Source organism: Pteropus alecto, unplaced genomic scaffold (genome assembly GCF_000325575.1).
Source record: "Pteropus alecto unplaced genomic scaffold, ASM32557v1 scaffold25, whole genome shotgun sequence".
NCBI lineage: Eukaryota > Metazoa > Chordata > Mammalia > Chiroptera > Pteropodidae > Pteropus > Pteropus alecto.
The window spans coordinates 10,248,929-10,268,650 of record NW_006441955.1 but is presented as its reverse complement, the minus strand read 5'-3'; the positions used below and the strand labels follow the sequence as shown (position 1 = coordinate 10,268,650).

Here is a 19,722-nt window from a genome sequence, read left to right as displayed (position 1 = left end):
AGAGTTATAAATATTTTTTCTTTGATGCTCCTAATAACACTGTGAGAGAGACATTATTATCTTTACCCTATTGATAAAGAAGTGAGGCTCAGAGGAAATAATTAAACTGCTTTAAGTCTCATAGCTTGTAACAGGGCCAGGATCTAAATCTAGATCAACTTCACTATAAAGCTTGAGGTCTTTTCACAATCCTACAGTCTCCAGGAGTAATATGGGTTTTATGAAAGATCGAACATCTCCAGAAGTGTGAGGACTCCTTCATCAACAGCCTGGGGAGTGATTTGTAATTTCTCAGGAGGGAAGAGGGGGGACATTGATAGTAGCTGTTACACCCCATGCCATTCCTCATGTCCCACCCCTCTGACATCATGGGTGTGCACCTCATGTCTAGAAGGCTCAACCTAGAGAGGCTCCACCCAGGGGCCCAACACCATGGAAACGAGCCCATCCTCTGGGCCCAGGGTGTCAGTACCTGCTCCCAAGACAGAGAATAAAGCCAAAGGCTGCATAACTTTTAGTCCAGACATCAGAGCCCAGGACCCAGAGGTAAGTTGTTGGAGGCATCCAAGAAATTCCAGTAGTTCCATCTCAGTGACTTAAGTTTACAATTCTGTGGAATGTTCTTCAAATGGCTCCCAATAGCATTCAGAATCAAGTTTAAGCTCTTAATCCTGACATACAAGGTCTTTCCTGATCTAGTTCTTGCCCTAGCTCTGTCTCTCTTTCTCTCTCATATCATACATGTGCTCTAACCACATGAACTACCACCAATATATTGTGCCCCTGGTTTTCACAAGCTGAACTTGCTGCGTGGAACACTAGTTATTCTTTGTCTGGATAACTCCAATCTATCCTTCAAAATTCAATGTCTCGGACATCATACCTCCTCTAGGAGGTCTTCCTGAAAGTCCAGGTCTGGATGAGACATCCATCTATCTTGTCAACACAACTATTCTCCATTATACTCCTCTGTCTGCATGTCTGCCACCTCCCTCAGCATGTGATTCCAGAGCAGGGCCTGTGTCTTAATCCACCTTGATTTCCCCAGTACCTACGGAAGATTGGTCCTAGTTTAAACCAAATATCTGGAAGAGTTTACGGGTATTTCTCATCATCAAAGTTAAAATCCTTTTTATAGCTGAGCATAAATAAAGATGATGTGAAACATTTATTTTTCTGTGTCACCATCTCACATGCCAGAATCCAATTCACACAGCCACTTGGGAACTGGGGGCTTTCTTCCTCACTTGTCTCTCTTCTTTTTATACACCCACTTTCCACCTATACTTCTTCCTCTCCTGCCTGGAATCTCAGCTTCAACTTGACCGGGAAGCATTAAACCTATAAAGCTTTAAGCCCTTCCAGTTCTTCAGAGTGGTACACCAACAAGCCAAATCAACATCTCTCTTCTTAATACCGATCAACTTTCTTAGTAAACCTTTAATGTATTTTTGTGCTAACACAATCTTTATATCTTTATTCTCTCTTACTAATGTCTTCTCTGCAAAGGATCTGTCTCAGGAAAAAGAATTAAGTGAGAAGGAAGTCACATATTATCTTTCATGTAAATATTTAATGTACAAAAGAATGGCTGGATGGTTGGATGGATGAATAAATGAAGAGCAGGATGTGTAGATGAATAAATAAATAAAATACCCCTAGTTTGGTCATGGCCCCTGGTACCACAGTGCTGACTATACTTTTGCTTGTTCTCTATGCATGGTCACTGTCTTGAATCCCAGGGTCCTGTCTTCAGGTATTGATTGAGATTTAATTATTTGCAGAGGCCTACCTGATGCTGATCACTGCCCCAGGCTTCCTAGTGTCTCCTAACTCAGAATTCCATAACCTTAGGCTCATCCACTTGTCACTACAACCTTCTCCTTGTAAAAGAAGTCACAGAGCAGATATTAATTCATCAACAACTACTAAGTGCCCTATTATTTGCTTTTTCTAGACTATGGCCTGCTGTCACCAGACTCCCTTGATCTCATTGTTCTACCCACCAAACTGACTATTCCCCTCAAAAATTTAAGTGCCCTGTTTCCCAGCACCTGGAAAAGGTCTACCCTAAAACTGGGCCCCTCCCTGTCTGGTCAACTTGACAGTTTTTAAGGCACAACATCAACGAGCCAAATCAACATTTCTCTTCCTAATACTGACCAACTTTCTTAGTAAATCTTTAATGCATTTTTGTGCTAACACAATCTTTATGTCTTTATTCTTTATTATTAATATCTTCTCTGCAAAGAATCTGTGGCAGGAAAAAGAAGACTGAGTTATGCAGGACAAAAAGTCCTTAAGGGAGCACAGAGGAGATCCTGATGGACATCAGTTTTATGAGGACAGGGTGTGATGTGAAAGGCAAGCCTTTTATCTTGCCAGGATTATGGTGACAAAAGGAAGTTCATGAAGGTGGAGTAGTGGTAGTGTAGCCACTTCTCTCATTTGCTTCTTGTCCCTGTTTTCCTTCATCCAAATTTCTACTCTTTTCCTTCCTTTCCCAAATTTTAGCTTTCAGCTTTGAATGGCCTTTGCGCTCCCTTTTGGCAAACTCCTTCAGAATTCACTGTCACCTTCCCCTAGAAGTCCTATGTTTCTCTGTCTGAGTTATGTGTGCCCTCATGTGACAGACAAGAAGCCCCGGCACCTAGAACTCCCTGAAAGAAAGGGCTTGCCCAGCTGCCAGGGCTATGATCAGCAGGCCACCTCCAGCTGTTATTGGTATTGAGAAGGCAGAGGCATAAAAGCCTCACCATTTTAGCTGGATGGGAGACCTTGATGTTGGATAATTAGCTCTCAAGCCCTTGTCTGGTTAGCTGAGGCTTGGTCAAGCCTCATCCAGGTTCAACCTTTTCCTCTGACCACGTCTGCTGCTTCTTTGCACAGGTGTCCATCACCAATAAACACCTTGCACTCCCAAATCCATCTCAGTGTCTGCTTCTTGAGACCCCGACTGTGATATCCATTTTCAAAGAGTGTAGCACATTAGAAAACCGTGAGACTTTGAGGTGACATAAATTTGAGTTAGAATCTAGTTTTCCCACTTACTACTTGTGTGACCTCTGAGCCTCAGTTTGTTCATCTACAGGATGGAGATAGTAGTTTATATCTTACAGGACTGCTGTGGTGGTTAAATAAGTACATATAAAGTGCCATGTGCACAGTAAGTGTTCAAAACACATTAATTTTTAGTCCCGTGTGCTTCTTTTCTCACACTGCTTATCATACTCCACAGCAGTTAAAAATTCAATTGTTTCTGTTTGTTGAAGGCAGGGACTGTTTCATATTTATTATGGTGTCCTTTACACCTAGACAGATCCTGTATAGAGTGAGCTTTCATTAAGTATTTGTTCAAAATAAATTAGTATTCTGATTTTACAGATGAGGGTACTGAGCACAGAGGTCGCATCAACAATAAGTAGTAGAGCCAGAATTAAACCTGTCTGTATTCTTCAAAGTAAAGGATTTGCTATCATAGTCTTTCATAAGTGCATGTAAAGATAGGGCCTGGCAATGCTAAAGAATTTGAATTTTATCCTGAGAACAATGGGGAACCATAACAGGTTTTAAATTTCAAAGTCATGTTTACATTTGGGGGAGGTCACAAAGGGTGTAGAATGGAGGCAGACAAAGAGAGGCTCAGTCCGAAGGGATAGAGAATGGATCCATTGTCTATCACTGTGTAACAGATTACTCTTGAAACAACAGTATTCCTACAGGTATGGCTTATTCAGGGATGGCGTAACTGGGTATTCCATTTCAAGATCTCTTACAAGGATGTAATCAAGGTGTCAGCTCAAGTCTCAACTTGGAGCGGAGTGGTATCCAAGCTCCCTGACGTGCTTGTAGGCAGGACTCGGTCCCTCGTTGACTGTTGGTTGGAGGCTGCCATGCAGCCTCTCCATAGAGCGGCTCACAATGCGGCATTTTCCTTTATCCAAGCGAGTGAGAAGAACCAGATGGAGAGAGTGATAACAAGACAAAGGTCATATTCCTTGTAACCTCATGTTGGAAATGACATCCAATCTCTTTTGCTGTGTTCTGTTCTTTAGAAACAAGCCAGTAGGTCCAGCCTACACTCAAGAGGAAGGGATTCCACGAGGGCATAAATATGGGGCGTGGGGTGTTATGGGTTGAATTGTGTTACCTCCACCCCCAAATTCATATGTTGAAGTCCTAACCCTCAGTACCTAAGAATGTGGTTTTATTTGGAGATAGTCTTTACAGATATAATCAAGTTAAAACGAAGTCACTAGGGTAGGCCTTAATCCAGTATGACTGGAGTCCTTATAAAAAGAGGACATTTGGAGACAGACATGCGTGCAGGGAGAATGCAAAGTGAACATTCAGATAGCCATCTATAAGCCAAGGGGAGAGGCCCGGAACAGAGCCTTTCCTCACAGCCCTCAGAAAGAACTAACCTTGCCAACACCTAAATCTCAGACTTCTAGGCCCCAGAACTGTGAGCCAATAAATTCCTGTTGCTTCAGCCACTCAGTGTGTGTAGAGCTTTTTTATGGCAGCTCTAGCCAACTAATACAGGGGGTCATTGAGAGTCACTTCAGGAGCTGCCTATTGCCGAGGCCTAAAGTCTGTCAGGTTTAGCCTGATGCTGAGGAAGGGGGTGATCTGGATGATACAAGACTTCTAGGCCCCAGAACTGTGAGCCAATAAATTCCTGTTGCTTCAGCCACTCAGTGTGTGTAGAGCTTTTTTATGGCAGCTCTAGCCAACTAATACAGGGGGTCATTGAGAGTCACTTCAGGAGCTGCCTATTGCCGAGGCCTAAAGTCTGTCAGGTTTAGCCTGATGCTGAGGAAGGGGGTGATCTGGACGATTAGATGAAAATCCCAGGCCTTGGTTGCTGATGGAGAGTAGGAGAGGGAAAGAAAAGGTGTCTGCTATGCTCACCATGATTCGTACATGGTCTAGGTAATGGTAGTGAGAACTGAGGAACAGGGTTAATTAAGCGCCATTTTGAATGGAGTTCCAGTTGCCACAGGCTAAACTGCCTGTAGTTCCAATCCCAGCAGGAGAAGAGGGCTTCTTCCCCAAGGCAGAATTGTCAGGCCTCTGGAATCCCGGAGTGTCTTAGGACAGGTGAGAATGCTTCTATTCAGTGTCAAATGTTTATTAAGTTTCCATTCTTCTTAAATTTGAGAAAAGAGAGGTAAGTGATCTTCCTACCCCACAAATATGATTAGGAGCCTCCAAGCCTTCAACAACATCTGATCACTTACTGTGTAAAGTACAGGCTCCCTCACGTGGCAAGCCCAACCCTCCGCATCGTGGCTCAGGCCTTCCCCTCGGTGTATGGCCTCTCCTCACACTCCCCCACCTCACCCAGCCCCCTCGGTTCCACCCTCACTGCATTTACTGTTCCAGCCATATTGAATTACCTGTAAGTTCCTACATAAGGTGGACCCTCTCAACCTTCTGAGTCTTAGCTGCTATTTACTCTTCTTCGATCTTCCTTCCTTCCTTCCTTCCTTCCTTCCTTCCTTCCTTCCTTCCTTCCTTTCTTTCTTTTTTTTCTTTCTTTCATCTGTTTGGCTAAATTCTACCATCCCTTCACAACCAAACTGAAATGAAATGTTCCTCTATGATGACTGTCTTACTCCCCTAAGCAGTTTCTTTTCTTCCACTCCTTATTTTGTGGAAGAGAAATATGAATTCTTTTCTAGTAAACAACAAGCGCTTTGAAGGGGGGATCTTAGTCTTTTCCTTTTGTCCCCCAAGTGCCCAATACTTGGCCTATAGTAGAGCTCAATCAGTGTTAGTTGAATGAAATGAATAAAGAAACAAGTGAGTGAACAGAAGGCAATTCTTACACCCAACAAAAGGTAAGTAAACATGCAAAGTGCCAAGTGCTTTTTTCCCCCTAAGTTTATAGCCAAGTACTTTTATAGTTAAATTCAAAACAAGCACAGAGAGTTTCATTTGCCGGAGAAAGTGGAGAAAAACCAAGGAAGATGTTCTCGGAAAGAAGACACTGCAGTTGTGTCTTACAGGAAGATATATCTTCATCATGTGGGTGGGGGAAAGGCATTTGTTGCCAAGGGCATGGCATGTGTACACAGGCATAGAGGCATGGGAGAGCTCGCTCTCTAGGGAAATACACGTCCAACAGTACAGTGGAGCTGAGCAAGTGAGGAGCACAGATAGGTCGCAGGCACCCACAAAACACAAAGGGACTGGAACACCATCCTAAGAAGGGAGATGATGCCAACACTAAACACTGAACGCGAAGTTGCTTATGAAGTTACACGGGAATGAGAATGGGCTGTGCCTGCTCTACCAGCCACCCCAACGTCGTTTTCAGAATTTATGACTTTCTTTGATATTTTTATCAAATTTGAAAGACCATTTTATTGCACTTACCTATTTTCTCCTATGATTAAAAATAATAGCATGTAAACATTTTTTTAAAAAATTGGAAAATACCTTTTAAAAAAAGGAGATCTTGCATCACTGCACATAAATACAACTGTTTGTATTTTCACCTGTTTCATTTTATTTATTTTTCTAAGCACAATGTGAAAAAATATAATTTTGCATCCTACAGTTTTGTCTAATAATATATCATGAATCTTTTCACACGTTATTTGGGAAAGGGAACAATTATTAAGACACTCTCAATAGAGATGTAGGACACAAGAAGCAGATGAAGAGAAAAGTGCTGCCTTTATAATTGAAATAACATGGCTTCGGACGTGCAGGTGAAAGGGCCTAATGCTGCCCTCTGAGTAAGACGTACCCACATAGCAACCAGTGCCAACGGGCTGGCCCAGCTATAGAAGCTCTGCCCAACCTTACCATACGCTCCAGCAGAGAACCAGGTGTGGTAATGGGTGGTGTCTGTGAACAGGCTGGTTCCAAAATACAGAGGGTCCAGAAAGGCCAAGCTGGGCATGCTTCATTACTGCTCCCCAACTTGACAACAGGAGAGAGAATAAAATTCTCCCCCTCATACTTTTCCCTTCTGAGAGAAGACAGGGTTTTCTTTCCTTTCGTCAACCCCCTTTTCCTTCCTGGGCCTGGCACAGACAAAGCTAGAATAATAGGTTACATAGAGCATGTTTCAGCTTATCTCCTGTTGGAAGCCTTCTTGGACAAACCCCCGGTCTGCCCCTGGGTTATTGTCCCTGCCATGTCCTCCAAAGCATGCTAAACTTACCTACCTCACTGGCACTTGTCTTTCAACTTTGAAATGACCTGTTGTCTCCTCTTCTACTACCCTGTTATATGAGTTGCCTAAGAGCAGAGACTCACGATTTTGCTCACCTTTGGACTCCCAGATCTTAGTGTACCCCTGGTACAGCTCCTGAATCAATGCTTGAGGATGCATGAAGGAACACCTCTAACTTGCCTTGTTTCGTAAACTCAGGCCCCATCCCTGGCTCTGTGGAAGTTCCTATTTCTTGTTTATTCTGTCCCTCAGTGTCACCTGTCTGGTGAGGTCAGACACTCAGGACAAGTAAGTCCAGTGACTGCGAGGGGATGGGAGCCTGTGCTGTTAGGTCAAACTCAACGAAGGAGTCTCGGGAGACCAACTGGACCGCGTGTGATGTAACCACATCTCCAGGCCTGGTATTAGACCCCTCTCATTTGGTTTTGAAAACATGTGGTTTTGTCCTTGTTCAAATATTGATTTTAAGTAACTTGAGCCTGGTAGAAAAGGCTCTGTAGAGACCAGTGGGGCTGTTTGTTGCCTTAATGACATTTCTGTGTGTTTGTATAACACGAGCTGGCAGTCTAGTTGTCGCTCCCAGTGAAGATTTATGGAACTTTACACTTTGGAAGATATTGAGGCAAACTGTTGATGAAGGCCCAGGGCATAAATCAGACCCACTAGGGCCAACAAAGGACACTTTGGAAAATTTGCCAACAGCCTCTCTCCTCGTGTGAGTGAGGGGTTTGGATTAGGTCAACTGGTTTGGGAGTGTGTCCCAAAGCCCTTGGATTTCAAGGAGCTGTTGGGGGAAGGCAGAGAAGAAGAGTGGTTTTGGGTAGGATGCTGAGTAGGCAGGGTTCCACATCCTTCTAGAAATTTGTTTGTTGTATAGCTGTGATTCTTACTAGATCTCCACAAGTAAAAATAAAACATTGAAAACCATAGGAGTAGAAGACTTTTGATGTGACTTTCAGATCTAAAACTCTGGTACTGAATTATCTTGGGTCCTAACAGGAAACAGATGGCTCACTCAGATGGAGTTATTGAGTAGAATTTAATGAAGGGACTATTAACAAAGGTGTGAATGGAATTAAGGAACACAGACAAGGGATAGTAAGTGAAGTACTGGGGCTGTGGTAGCAGTGCCCTTAGACAGAGCCAGAGCTGTGCTGTGGCTTACGCAGAGAACTCCTTGGTGGGAGTTGAAGTCTTTGGTAGAGGGACACGGCCACTGTCGACGGTGGCCCTGCAAAAAGGAGTAGGGCACAAACACCCCGACCTCTCTTTCTTGTCCTTAGATCTCCTGAGGGTGCCTCCTATTAGCTGAACCCAACTGGAATCCAGAGAGTTGGTGGGGTCCAGGAAGACTTCCAGTTCCAGAGAGACTGAGATGGAAAATGAATTTGTGGTGGTGACTAGAAACTACTCAATTTATGTCAGGAACTTTACAGACCACTGCGGGCTGGTAGGAGGTAGAAAGCTCTGCTTCTCCTCCACCCTCTGTCTGTTGCCAACCTTCAGCTGGGCATCTCACATCTTTGGCTACCTTGTTTCTGTTTTTAATCAAATGAGAGTTTGGTGACTTCTTCAAGTCTTTTCCTGCTCTATGAAAAATAATACCATATCTGTCTGAACAAGGAAATGCTGGTTAGTAGAGTTTGAAGGGAAACAGTAAAAGATATTGGCTAAGAATATGGACATTGAGGTCATAGCTACTGGGTTTCGATGTTGACTCTATGTCTTAATAGTGAGGTGACTTACACAAGTTATGTCACCTCTGAGCCTCAGTTTTTCACTTGTAAAATGGAGATAATTATATTACCTTATAGTATTGAGGCAATGACAAAATATAATGCAATTAAAATAAAGTATGTCGTTAGGAATCAATTGGTAGTAGTTCTTCCCAGGAGAGCATACTCGAAAACACTCATACACACAGCAGTATTAAAGTTCTCCTTCCCTATTAATCTTTACGGTCTTGTCTCCTTTCTGTACTTAGGTTTTCTGGTCAAAATTTGGCAACTTGGAGGGAGTTCTCCTTGGTTTGTGCCAAAAAAATATTTAACGAGATGACCAGTATCCCTTGAGCTGATCAGATTATCTTGAAAGTTCAATGTCTGCCCTTGGGAAAGTCATCTCACCTGTCTGAGACTCAGGCCTTCAAGCCCTGCCATTCTCTGTTATAACAACAAATCGTGGCATCTTTAGGGCACGCCAAAGTGTCCTGGAGCCCCAGCGAGCACAACAGTTTCTTTCTTCTTCTTTTTAGGTATGTGAGTTTCAGCCAGGGCAGACAGGCCCCAGCTGTGCTCCTTGGCACCTAAAATCCCAGCTCCCATCAGAGCCAAAATAGAGAGAGCCAGGGGCACTGGTGGACCCCAGGCAACAACTTCCTCCTCATTGTATTACATGCTACTCCTGTGGGACCTGGGGAGACAAATAACCAGTTCACATCTTAGCAACTGGCCCTGGCTGTAAGTCTGCACGATTTACCTTGGCTCTCAGTGGCACTGAAAATGAGGTCATTGAAGGAGGGAGACAATGGAAAAGACCTCTGGGAGGACAGCAGTAAAACACACTGTCAGGGGCGTGGGGTCATGGGGTCCTTGGCAGCTGTCTTTGAGAGGTAAATAACTTCAAAAAGTCCTTGACTGGAAGATAAAATATGTGCTTTTATGCACACCAAAGGCCATATCTAAACTCTTATCTCATTGGATTATTTTATTGAATCAATTTCCTTATGGCACAGGAGTACGATGTGGGACAGTGAGAGGAAAGGTAATAGATTTCCAGAGCCAGACAGGGCCTATGGTGGGCTGGGTCATTAAGTTCATGCCCATCTCTTTAGTACTTTCCTCCTCACTCCCCATATGCCAGCTTCACTGGACTTCTCCCAGTTCCTCCACCCACCAAACTCAGACCTGAGACCTGCACCCTCTGAGTCCTCCTACTGGAAAGCGCTTCTTTGTTATTCTTCCCTTGGCTAAGACCTGTCCATTCTTCAGATCTCAATTTATACTAAATTCTACTCATTCGTCAGGGTCCTTCTCTCATTCTCCTTCTTTGTTCTTTTCTCCTTCCCGATAGCTGAAATGTAGTTGTGATCATTGGAATTTGAGCAGCCATTTTGCAACATGAGGTAGAAGTTAAAGCTATAGATGGCAGAATTGCAAGACAAAGGGAGCCTGGATCCCTGAAGTTTTCATAAAGCTGCCTACCAATTCTGAATTTTCCTCTTCTGGATTTTAAAACTTGTTAAAAATTGAGGTACAATTCATATAACATAAAATTAGCCATTATCCATTTTAAAGTGTGTTTATACTAAATCACTGGCATTTAGTATATTTACTATGTCGTGCAGCAATCACCTTTATCTAGTTCCAAGATATATTAATCACCCCAAAAGGAAACACCATACCCATTAAGCTGTCATTCTCCATTCCCAGTTTCCCTCTGTCCCTGGAAACCACCAGTCTGCTTTCAGTGCCTATTATAGATATTTCATATAAATCTTACTATACGTGACCATTTGTATCTGGTTTCTTTCACGTTGCATGATGTCTCTGAGATTTATCCACACCGGGTCATGTATCAGTACTCTGTTCCTTTTCATTACTCAATAATAGATGTATGCACAGAACCCATTTTGTCTAGCCATCCATCGGCTGATGGACATTGGGGTTATTCCCATTTTTTGATTATTGTGAATAGCGTTGCTATGAAGCTTTGTGTACAGCATCTTTAGATTTCTTTTACACAAGGAATACATTTCTGACTATCGTTATTTGGATTTTTGTCATTCTCAACTGATCATACTTTTAGCTGATACAAGAGGTCTAGAAATTACAATTTTAAAAAAACTGTATTTCTTCCTTATCTAGTCTGTCTGGAAGTAGAGAGTATTAAAAAGCAGAAAGATCTATGTTATCATTTGCTCTCCACCACCATTTCCTGTGTTTCTTTGGGCCTTGGCAACTATCTATAAAATGGGAATAAACAGGTCCTTGAAAGCAGAGGTCTAAAACCAGATAATCTCTCGAGGTCTTTTGTATTGGATTCTTCAAAGTCTGTTTTGAAAGGGCTTGGGGTTACAGGAAACAGCATGAAACTCATTGAAATGTCATGTCATTTTCTTTGGAACACTTTCTCTAATTTATTCCCTTCTTTGTCCTTCAGCTGGGTTGTTTTTTTTGTTTTTTTGTTTTTTTTGTTTTTTGCTTTTTTTCTCCCTGCCTTGAAGCACCTCTAAAATTACATTTTTCATAGTCTGTCTTAAATTTGTTGTGTACATATCTGTTTTCTTGGTAGAGCATACGATCCTTGAAAATAAGTCCTTTAAATGTAGCCTCTCTTCCAAACAGAGCAAGGCATAAAAGTCAGCCATAACAACATATATTCTAGTTGTTTCCTCTCGCTCAACTTATTTTAATTTTCAAGGCCGTCTGATCCCTTGGGGCTTGATATCTGTTTTAGAATCTCTTCTAGATCTCCTTGATGAAGATATTATTCATTCAGTTGCCACTCTTGTCTCTATTCAATTCTATTTAATCACTTGAGCCACAGCTATGGCTTAGAGGCATACCATACAATAACCTTGGACCCATGGAACTCACTCCTCCATCCCCATCTAGGTCATAGGCTCTCAGAAAATATTAAAGGAATTCCTAAAAGAAAGACCTCAGTTGATCAAAGTTTTGTTGTTGTTTTTAACCAAGGAATAAAACCTAGAGATGAAGCCCAGTCCTGATCCTTATGGGAATCTGGGTTGAAGATGGGGAGGAAAACAATCAGAATTCTCTAATGTAAGTCTGAAGATATATTTCTAGTTTCCCTATTTATCCTAAACTAATCATCTCTCCTCCCTCCCAAATTAGTCAATTCTTGATATATACAAGGGGTATGTTAAATGAATTGAACTTGAAAACTTTTTAAAGTTAATAATAGCTAATGCACTTATTTTACAAATACTTATCACATGCCAAGCACTACGAAAATTCCTTTACATGGGTCATCTCATTTATTCCTTGCAAACTCTATGCGGTAGAAACGATCATTATTTTTAATTTATATATGAGAACATTGGAGCCTCTCAGGTAGGCCAAGTAACTTTCCCAAAGTCTCACAGCTAATAAGTAAGACACCACGGTTTCACTCAGATCGTCTGATTTTAGTTTACATACAGAACCACTCTGCTATACCCAAAATGAAATTCAAATTTATGCAACTATTTCCATGCCTCCATTTTATCCATTCATCAAGCTTGTACTGAGTGTCTCTTCTTAGTCACTGCTTGGGATTAAGAGATAACTAAGATGGAGTTATATGCAGGATAATATGAAGAATTCCAACAATATTATTTCTGTCATGCCTCAATAGTCCCTAATTCTCAGCTTCGATCACAAGATATTTTTTTAATGGTGGGTTCCTTCTGAGACTTTTCATCTCTTTAATAATGAAGGAGAAGTTAATATGTATAATGGGGATACTATTATTTAAGTATTCCTAAGTGTAGCTAATAATGGAACTCAAAGATATCAGGTCCTAATCCTTGAAATCTATAAATATTACCTTAAATAGCAAAGACTTCATAGATATGATTAAATTAAGGGTCTCTAGATAAGGAGAGTATCTTGGATTATCCAGGTGGATCTTAAATGCAATCCCAAGTATCCTTATAAGAGAGAGGTAAAGGAAAATTTGACTATACACAGAAGAGGAGAAGGCAATGTGACCATGGAGGTAGAGATTGGAATGATGCAGCCATACGCCAAGAAATTCAGACAGCCACCGGAAGCTGGAAAAGTCAAGGAACGAGTTCTCTCCTACAACCCCGATTTCAAACTTCTGGCCTCCAGAACTGCGAGAGAGTAAATTCCTGTTTTAAGTCACCAAATTTCTGTTAACTTGTTACAGCAGCCACAGGAAACTGATACACCAAGTTACCATACTTTGCTGCTTTGATGGCCTCTGGGATTATTAGAACCCAGGACAGATACAATACACACAAAGTAGGAAACTTGCCCAGGGTCATATGACTAGCAGTCAGTGCTGCCGAGATTAAAACCTGGTTCTCACTAACTCTCCAGTTTTGCAAATCACTTTATAGTTTATAACCACTTTGACTTACTTGCCTTAAATTTTTTTTTTTATGGGAACTCAGAGCAGATTTTCTTTCTTTTCTTCAAAAAGTTTTTTTTTAAAATTTTTATAGAGAGGGTAACAGGTTCAGCGAGGTGAAGGGATATGACTTGAGTCACAATAGAGGAGCTGAGATTGGAACCCAGTTTAGGTCTTTAGATTCCCTGCTCCTATATCCACACCTCATGGCCTGTGATGAGTTCAAATGATGGATGAGGAGGTCCTGTCATGAGCTTCCTGCCAGCCTGACTGCAGGCACCCCCAGCTTATCAGTCTGACCTTTGGTTTTCCATGGCAAACCCCTGTGTTGAGGAAGCTGCCAGCAGGAGGCCAAGGCTCTCTATTGTCCTTATTTAGAATTGCTTTCACTTAAACTAGACTTGCTCTTGCAAAACATGTTTATTCTGGTTTCCTCTCCCTGCTGGCTGCCTGACCAGTGTGAGCCCAAAGAGCAGCAACTCCAGCTCTCAGCCCCGGGCCAGGCAGGGTAGGTCAGGGCAAGGAGAAAAATGTGAGATTCCAGATAAAGGACACAGGAGGGCATGATTTTCCTTCCCAAGTTGTGGGATGGACACCCTCTCTTTGGGATGTTGCAGTGGGCCCTGGGAAGAAGGTAGTAGCCATTCAAACCATACCCCAGCTGAGACTGACTACAACTTAAAATCCAAACAGTTAGAGCCACAATAATAATGATAATGATATATTTAATAATATAGCTACTTTCTTTTCTTAAATACTTACTATAAACCAAGCATGCTACTAAATCTCTTATGTAGTTTATTTCCTTTACTCTTCAGGATATCTATAATAGACAGGTACTTTTAATAACCTTGCTTTGTAGATGAGGAAACTGAGACTTAGGGAGGCTAGTGAGCCACAGAAACTGAGATTTGAAGCCAAGTCTGTTTGGGTCTAGAGTGTGTTCTCTTATACAACATTTTTCTTTGGGGATTCTCTGGTCTCACCCCTCTGTTAGAAGAATGAGGTTCAGAGAGTAGAGCGACTTGCCCAAGGTCACACAATGTGTTCCTAGCAGAGCTCGTTTTCCGGGATTCCAGAACAGTATTCTTTCTAATAGGTTACCCCCATGTAAACTATAATTTAAAAAGGAAGAAAAAGCAGTTCAAGGTTTCCCACCTGACATAATTTGAAAAGCTTGTTCTCCCTTACCCCTCATCCCTTCGAATTCCTTTTTTGAGCTGTTGTTGTCTTCGGGACCACACATTTTCTTCCATGAGCATTTCTGGGTATAAGTTGGCAGCGAGAGGAAAGAGAAAGCCTTGAAGTTGAAAGAGAGTGTGCCTGTCAGGTTCTTTACAAAACTTTACATGGAGAACATTTTATGAAACATGTCTCCTGGAATCATCTCATGGAAAATTCCCACGCTTCTGGGGGGTATCACCATTTTACAGGTGAGCATAGCAAAGTTCAGAGGCAGTGTGTTATTCATCCACAGAGGTAAAGGGATAGAACTGGTCTTCCAGTCTGAGTCTTCTGACTGTCTACTGACAGTGTGAAGAAACTCTGTAAACAAGCTGGGTCCCACCCAGGGTGCGGAGCTCCTTGCTTAACTATCATTTTGGCTTTTTATCATTCAGAAATGAGAATGTGTTGAAAATTCTGATCTTGCTCTGGAGAGGAGAGGTAAGAAAGAAGACTCTCAATTAAATTTTCTGAGTAGAAAGGAAGAGGGGTGATATTTGGGAAGGAAAGAAACCCAAAAAACAATTAATAAAAAAATACTTTTTCTCTCAAGTCACTCTCATGAAATCTAGAGCATATATTTCCAAATAACCTTTCTAAAGCATGTGCGATGCACAGATGGGTGTAGCCATCTTCCCAATATCTGGTCCTGTGCTGACTTCTAATGCAGATGTCAACATCTGTGTGGACAGAAGAGTCAGCAATTAAAAGAGGTGGGTGAGTGGATGGGTGGGAGGACAGGAGTATATTCCTTCCCTGGATTGGGAAGAGGTTTCTTTGTGGGGCTAGCCAGAGTGTCCATTGGATATTTGGTTCTCTTTCCTTCTCCTATTTCTTTCTTACTCTTGTTCTAATTAACCTTCATCTATGATGCTCTTCTGGGGATGTCACACTTTTTGACAAGGTTCATGGTTGGCCTTACCAAAGGCAATTATGACATCAGTTTAATTACTCATAATCTTCTGGACTCCCTCTAATTTTTTTTCTGTCTGCCTAGTGGCAAACAGTATGCTTGGCATACTCTCTCCAGAGTATGAAGGGAAGCCATGATCATTTTGCTGAAAGTAAGCCTTGATTTTCTCATCTTTATAATAGGCATGATAATCTTTGCCTTGCCTATCTCATATGCTATTATAAATGAAAGAAGCATGGGAACTTTAAAATCTCTAAAGTGCTAGACAAAGTGCTAAATTATTGAGCAGACTATGATCTGGAGATTTCCTTCCCCCTAATGGAAAAAAAAATCCTAGATAGTCGTTAATTTAGCAAATAGTTGCTACCCAGGATCTCTTCTCTGCTTTTTAGCATAGACCACAAAGGATGGATGTGTGGGCAGTGAAGATGGGGCGATGAGTAGGAAGGTGCTTCTCCAGTTGAATCAAAGTTTATTTCCAAGTCTCAGAGCTGCCATTTGCTAGCTGTTTGTTGCTAAGCAAAGCACTTACCTCCTTTCAAGGTCCAGTTTCCCAATCTGTAAAGTGGGACTACAGTGCCTACCTCACAGGGTTTTCGTGAAACTTAATAAGAAATGAAGTCAAAATGAGCTGCCAAGTACTGAACACCTGGTTTCTATCAGCGACTTGACATTAATGACTCTAATATCTTGGGAATCTATGCATTATTACACTACTTTTAGAGTTAAGAGGATTGAAGCTCAGAGAAGTCAAGCAATTTGCCTGAAATCATAAATTAGAATAGCTGGAATTCTAACATAGATCTATTTATTCCAAAGTCTGGTGACTTCACACTGCCTCACTTTGCCTTTCGGTGAAATACACATTATTTAATTGCCACGACAAAAAAACGAACTTGTCATTTGAGCCCCATTTTATAGAAAGGACATTTGAAATTCAGACAGCTTAGGTTAATTGTCTAAGGTCACATAGAATGTGGCAAACTTAGCGAATGGCCCAACCATTTTCAGCTACTATGGATCTCTCTCCCTTTAACTGAGTTCCATCAAGGCAGGAGTTGTCTTTTTCCACTTTGTTTTCCCTACCTTTTTTTAAAAAAGCAATAGGTCAATTCACAGTGTGGAAATGATTATCAATTAAAAACAGTAAAACTAGGTTAATGAATACAAAAATTATAAATCAGGTATCACCCTCAGCACTCAATTTACCTGCACTATGTTTTGGTTGTTCAATTTGAAAAATTTGAATTGCCCAGATGAGCAGTTGCAAGACATACTTTTCAAAGGGCGAGCTTTGCAATCTCAGTGGGGTGAGGTTCACAAAGGGGGCAGGCAAATTTTCATTCATAACTTTGCAAAAGACAATCTGGCAGCACACAAAGTCATTGGATAACAATCATATAATCAAAGAAATAAAAAAGATAAATGTAAATTGCATTTCATGATGAAGAAAAGAGGGTACTTCAGAGAGTAACTGGGACACAGAGAAGAAAGAGGGGGCTTCACATAGGTGCTGGGGAAAGCTCCCTTGAACAGGCGACATTTGAGGAAATAATTGAAGAGTGAGAATCATCCAGGTGTATAACCTCAGTGGCCCCTTCAAGATGCCTGGCTTCTTTTCTCAAATATGATGTCACTTGAGCAACCTTTGAAAGTACTGGATCCATTTTATAGTTGAGTAGAATGAGGATATGACCATCACACACAGCTAGTTATTGACAGGCCATAATGAGGTCCCAGCAACACTCTGGCTTCAAGTCCAAGAGTCTTAACCACAACATCACACCACTCCACAGCCAGAAGGTAGAGTCATTCCTAAAACCAAACCTTCTTCCACCAGAAACCAGGGACTTGGTGCCAAGGCAGGATTTATGACCTAGTAACTGAGGACAGAAATAATTGGTCACATTAGTGCCTGGCAAGCCCAGGCTGGGCTCCACTCTGAGGGGTGGCCCAAATTGAAATCGCTGAGGCAAGTTTACTTTTCTCAGGCCAGGTGCTCTACAGTGGCCAACACAGCCCTAATGAGCTTTACATATTCAGGGCACAAGTAATTGATGGTCCAATTTAAAGTGTGCAGAGGCCACATTTCTTTCCAGGCTCTGAAGGAAAAACACCAGCTGAGGAAGAATGAAGAACTGCCTGTTCTAAGTTATTTTCCTTCTGTGGTCATTTGATCCCCAGGAAGACCGTGTCTACCCTATCAAGTGCCTGGAGAAAGGAGGCAATTACCTAGTGAAGTCAAGCAAAAAGAAAAGGACAAAATGAAAATCATGCACCAGGGTAGAGGCTCCATGCTGGAATGGATACAGCCTTAAACATACTCTGCCTCGCACAGTAGCTTGAGCTAAGGCCTTGGACCTTGGGGTCAAACTGATCTAGATTTGAAAACTAATTCAACCATCTATTTCATGTGTGACCTAGGCAAGATTTAATTTCTCTGTACCTCAGTTTGACCATTTGCTAAAAGAGAATTAAAAGCACACACTTTGGGGCAATCAAACTTAGATTTTAATCCCAGCTCTGCCACTGTGTCAAAAGGGGTAAGTTACCAAAACTCCAAAGTTAGTTTCTTCATCTCGAAAGAGAAAACGGTTATGAAGTTACCTTGGAGGATGTTGGGAGGACTTTTTGAGGTAACACATACAATGCATTTGCACAGTGCTCAGGAAAAATCATTGTTAATTTGTCATACATCACCATTTAAACTTGAGGACAGTGAACTTGAGGACAGTTCCTACTGAACTAGAAACTCCAGGGGTAGGGCTCCATACTCTGTGTTTTAACAAACCCTCTAGAAGATTCTGGAGCATGCTAAATTTTGAGAATCTCTGCTCTATGGGGTAATAGGAAGCCACCTGAGACATTTCACTTCGTCTGTGCCTGTCTCAAGCTCCTAAGTGCCTCAGTGCCATACCCTTCAAAATGAATTCTCTGTTCGTTCCTTTCTGTCCCCAAACATGGAGGAAATACTTTACTACATAGGATTTCAAAAGGATCCCTCGCACACTAGATGACATTTTCTACATGCTTACTATATTTGAGGCATTTGATAATGGTTTTATATGGATTATTGCTGTTTATCTCTGCAATAGACCTCTATGGTAGATATTATATCTTCATTTTGCAGATCAAGAAACCAAAGCTCAGTGACACAAATTGATGAAAGGTTTACAATTAGTGAGTGGTAAGCCAGGATTCAAACCTCAGTAGTGTATTTCTAGAGCCAGTGTACTTTGTACCTGTCGCATTACCTCTTTATACCACTATAAAGTACCAGGACATATAGTTTGGTGAAGAAAAGCAGTGGGGAGTATGTGAAAGCATCTTCAAGCATCTGTAGTGCAATTGTGGTCATGGGTGTCTACTGGTTTGATCCTATTCCAAGCTGCGGAATATGGAACCAGTGGGAGGAAAACAGTGTGGCTTGACAGGAAGAATAAATTTTGGCAATAATCAGAATTGTTCAGAATTGTCTTACCTTATGAGGTAGTGAGCTCTCTGTCACTGAAGATGTTTGAGCACAAGCTGAGTGAACACTTGTCAAAGTGTCATCGAAGGAGGATTGGTTCCTTCCCTCCCTGCAATGCTTTGATTTTGAATGGAAATTAATGGGCAATCCTCTCTCTTGGGTGCTTTAGCCTTTGATATTTGTGAAAAAACTAGAGATGTTTCACTTACATGGAAAGAAGACCGAGGCGAGCTCCCTGGTCTGGGGAAGAGCGAATACACCTTACAGCATTCCCAAGGAGCTATATTAGAGCTATTTTCTGGTTCTCTTAGCTGAAAGGGATCTCTCTTTCTTCTGCATTCCCATATCATGTTATACTGATACCTCTCTTATAAGACTGAGTCCTGTCCCCATTGCACTACAGCCATTTAGGAATGGCTATATTTCTTCTATTAAGGAAGCAGAAAGATGTGGGTGCATGGTGGCTGATGGACCCATGGGATTATGAGAATAATCTTAACCTCTCTGAGTCTCACTTTCCTCATTTATGTAAAGGGATCAATAAAGATTCTTTAACTGAAGCTTGAAGAATTCAAGAAGCCTGAAATATGGTGTATTATACCCCATACTTCTCTCTAATCTCCCTACAGATTATAAAATGTCTTTGGTGAAAATACATTTCTGATTCATCAGGGTATATTTTCTACTGATCTTTGCTAACCTCTAACCTCTGCCTTCCCACCTGAAACATGGATATTCAACATGTGGCACAGAACTGGCACTTATATATTTATTCAAAAATGAAAAGAAAGAAATGAGAGAGAGGAAAGAAAGAAAGAG

At 41.6% G+C, this 19,722-nt stretch overlaps 1 long non-coding RNA gene across 1 annotated transcript in view; it reads left to right on the top strand.

Moving 5' to 3' along the window:
• The window catches only part of LOC112485787, a 22,795-nt gene that overhangs the window by 464 nt on the left and 2,609 nt on the right, over window positions 1–19,722 (top strand). The gene's annotated exons all lie outside the window — the stretch shown is intronic.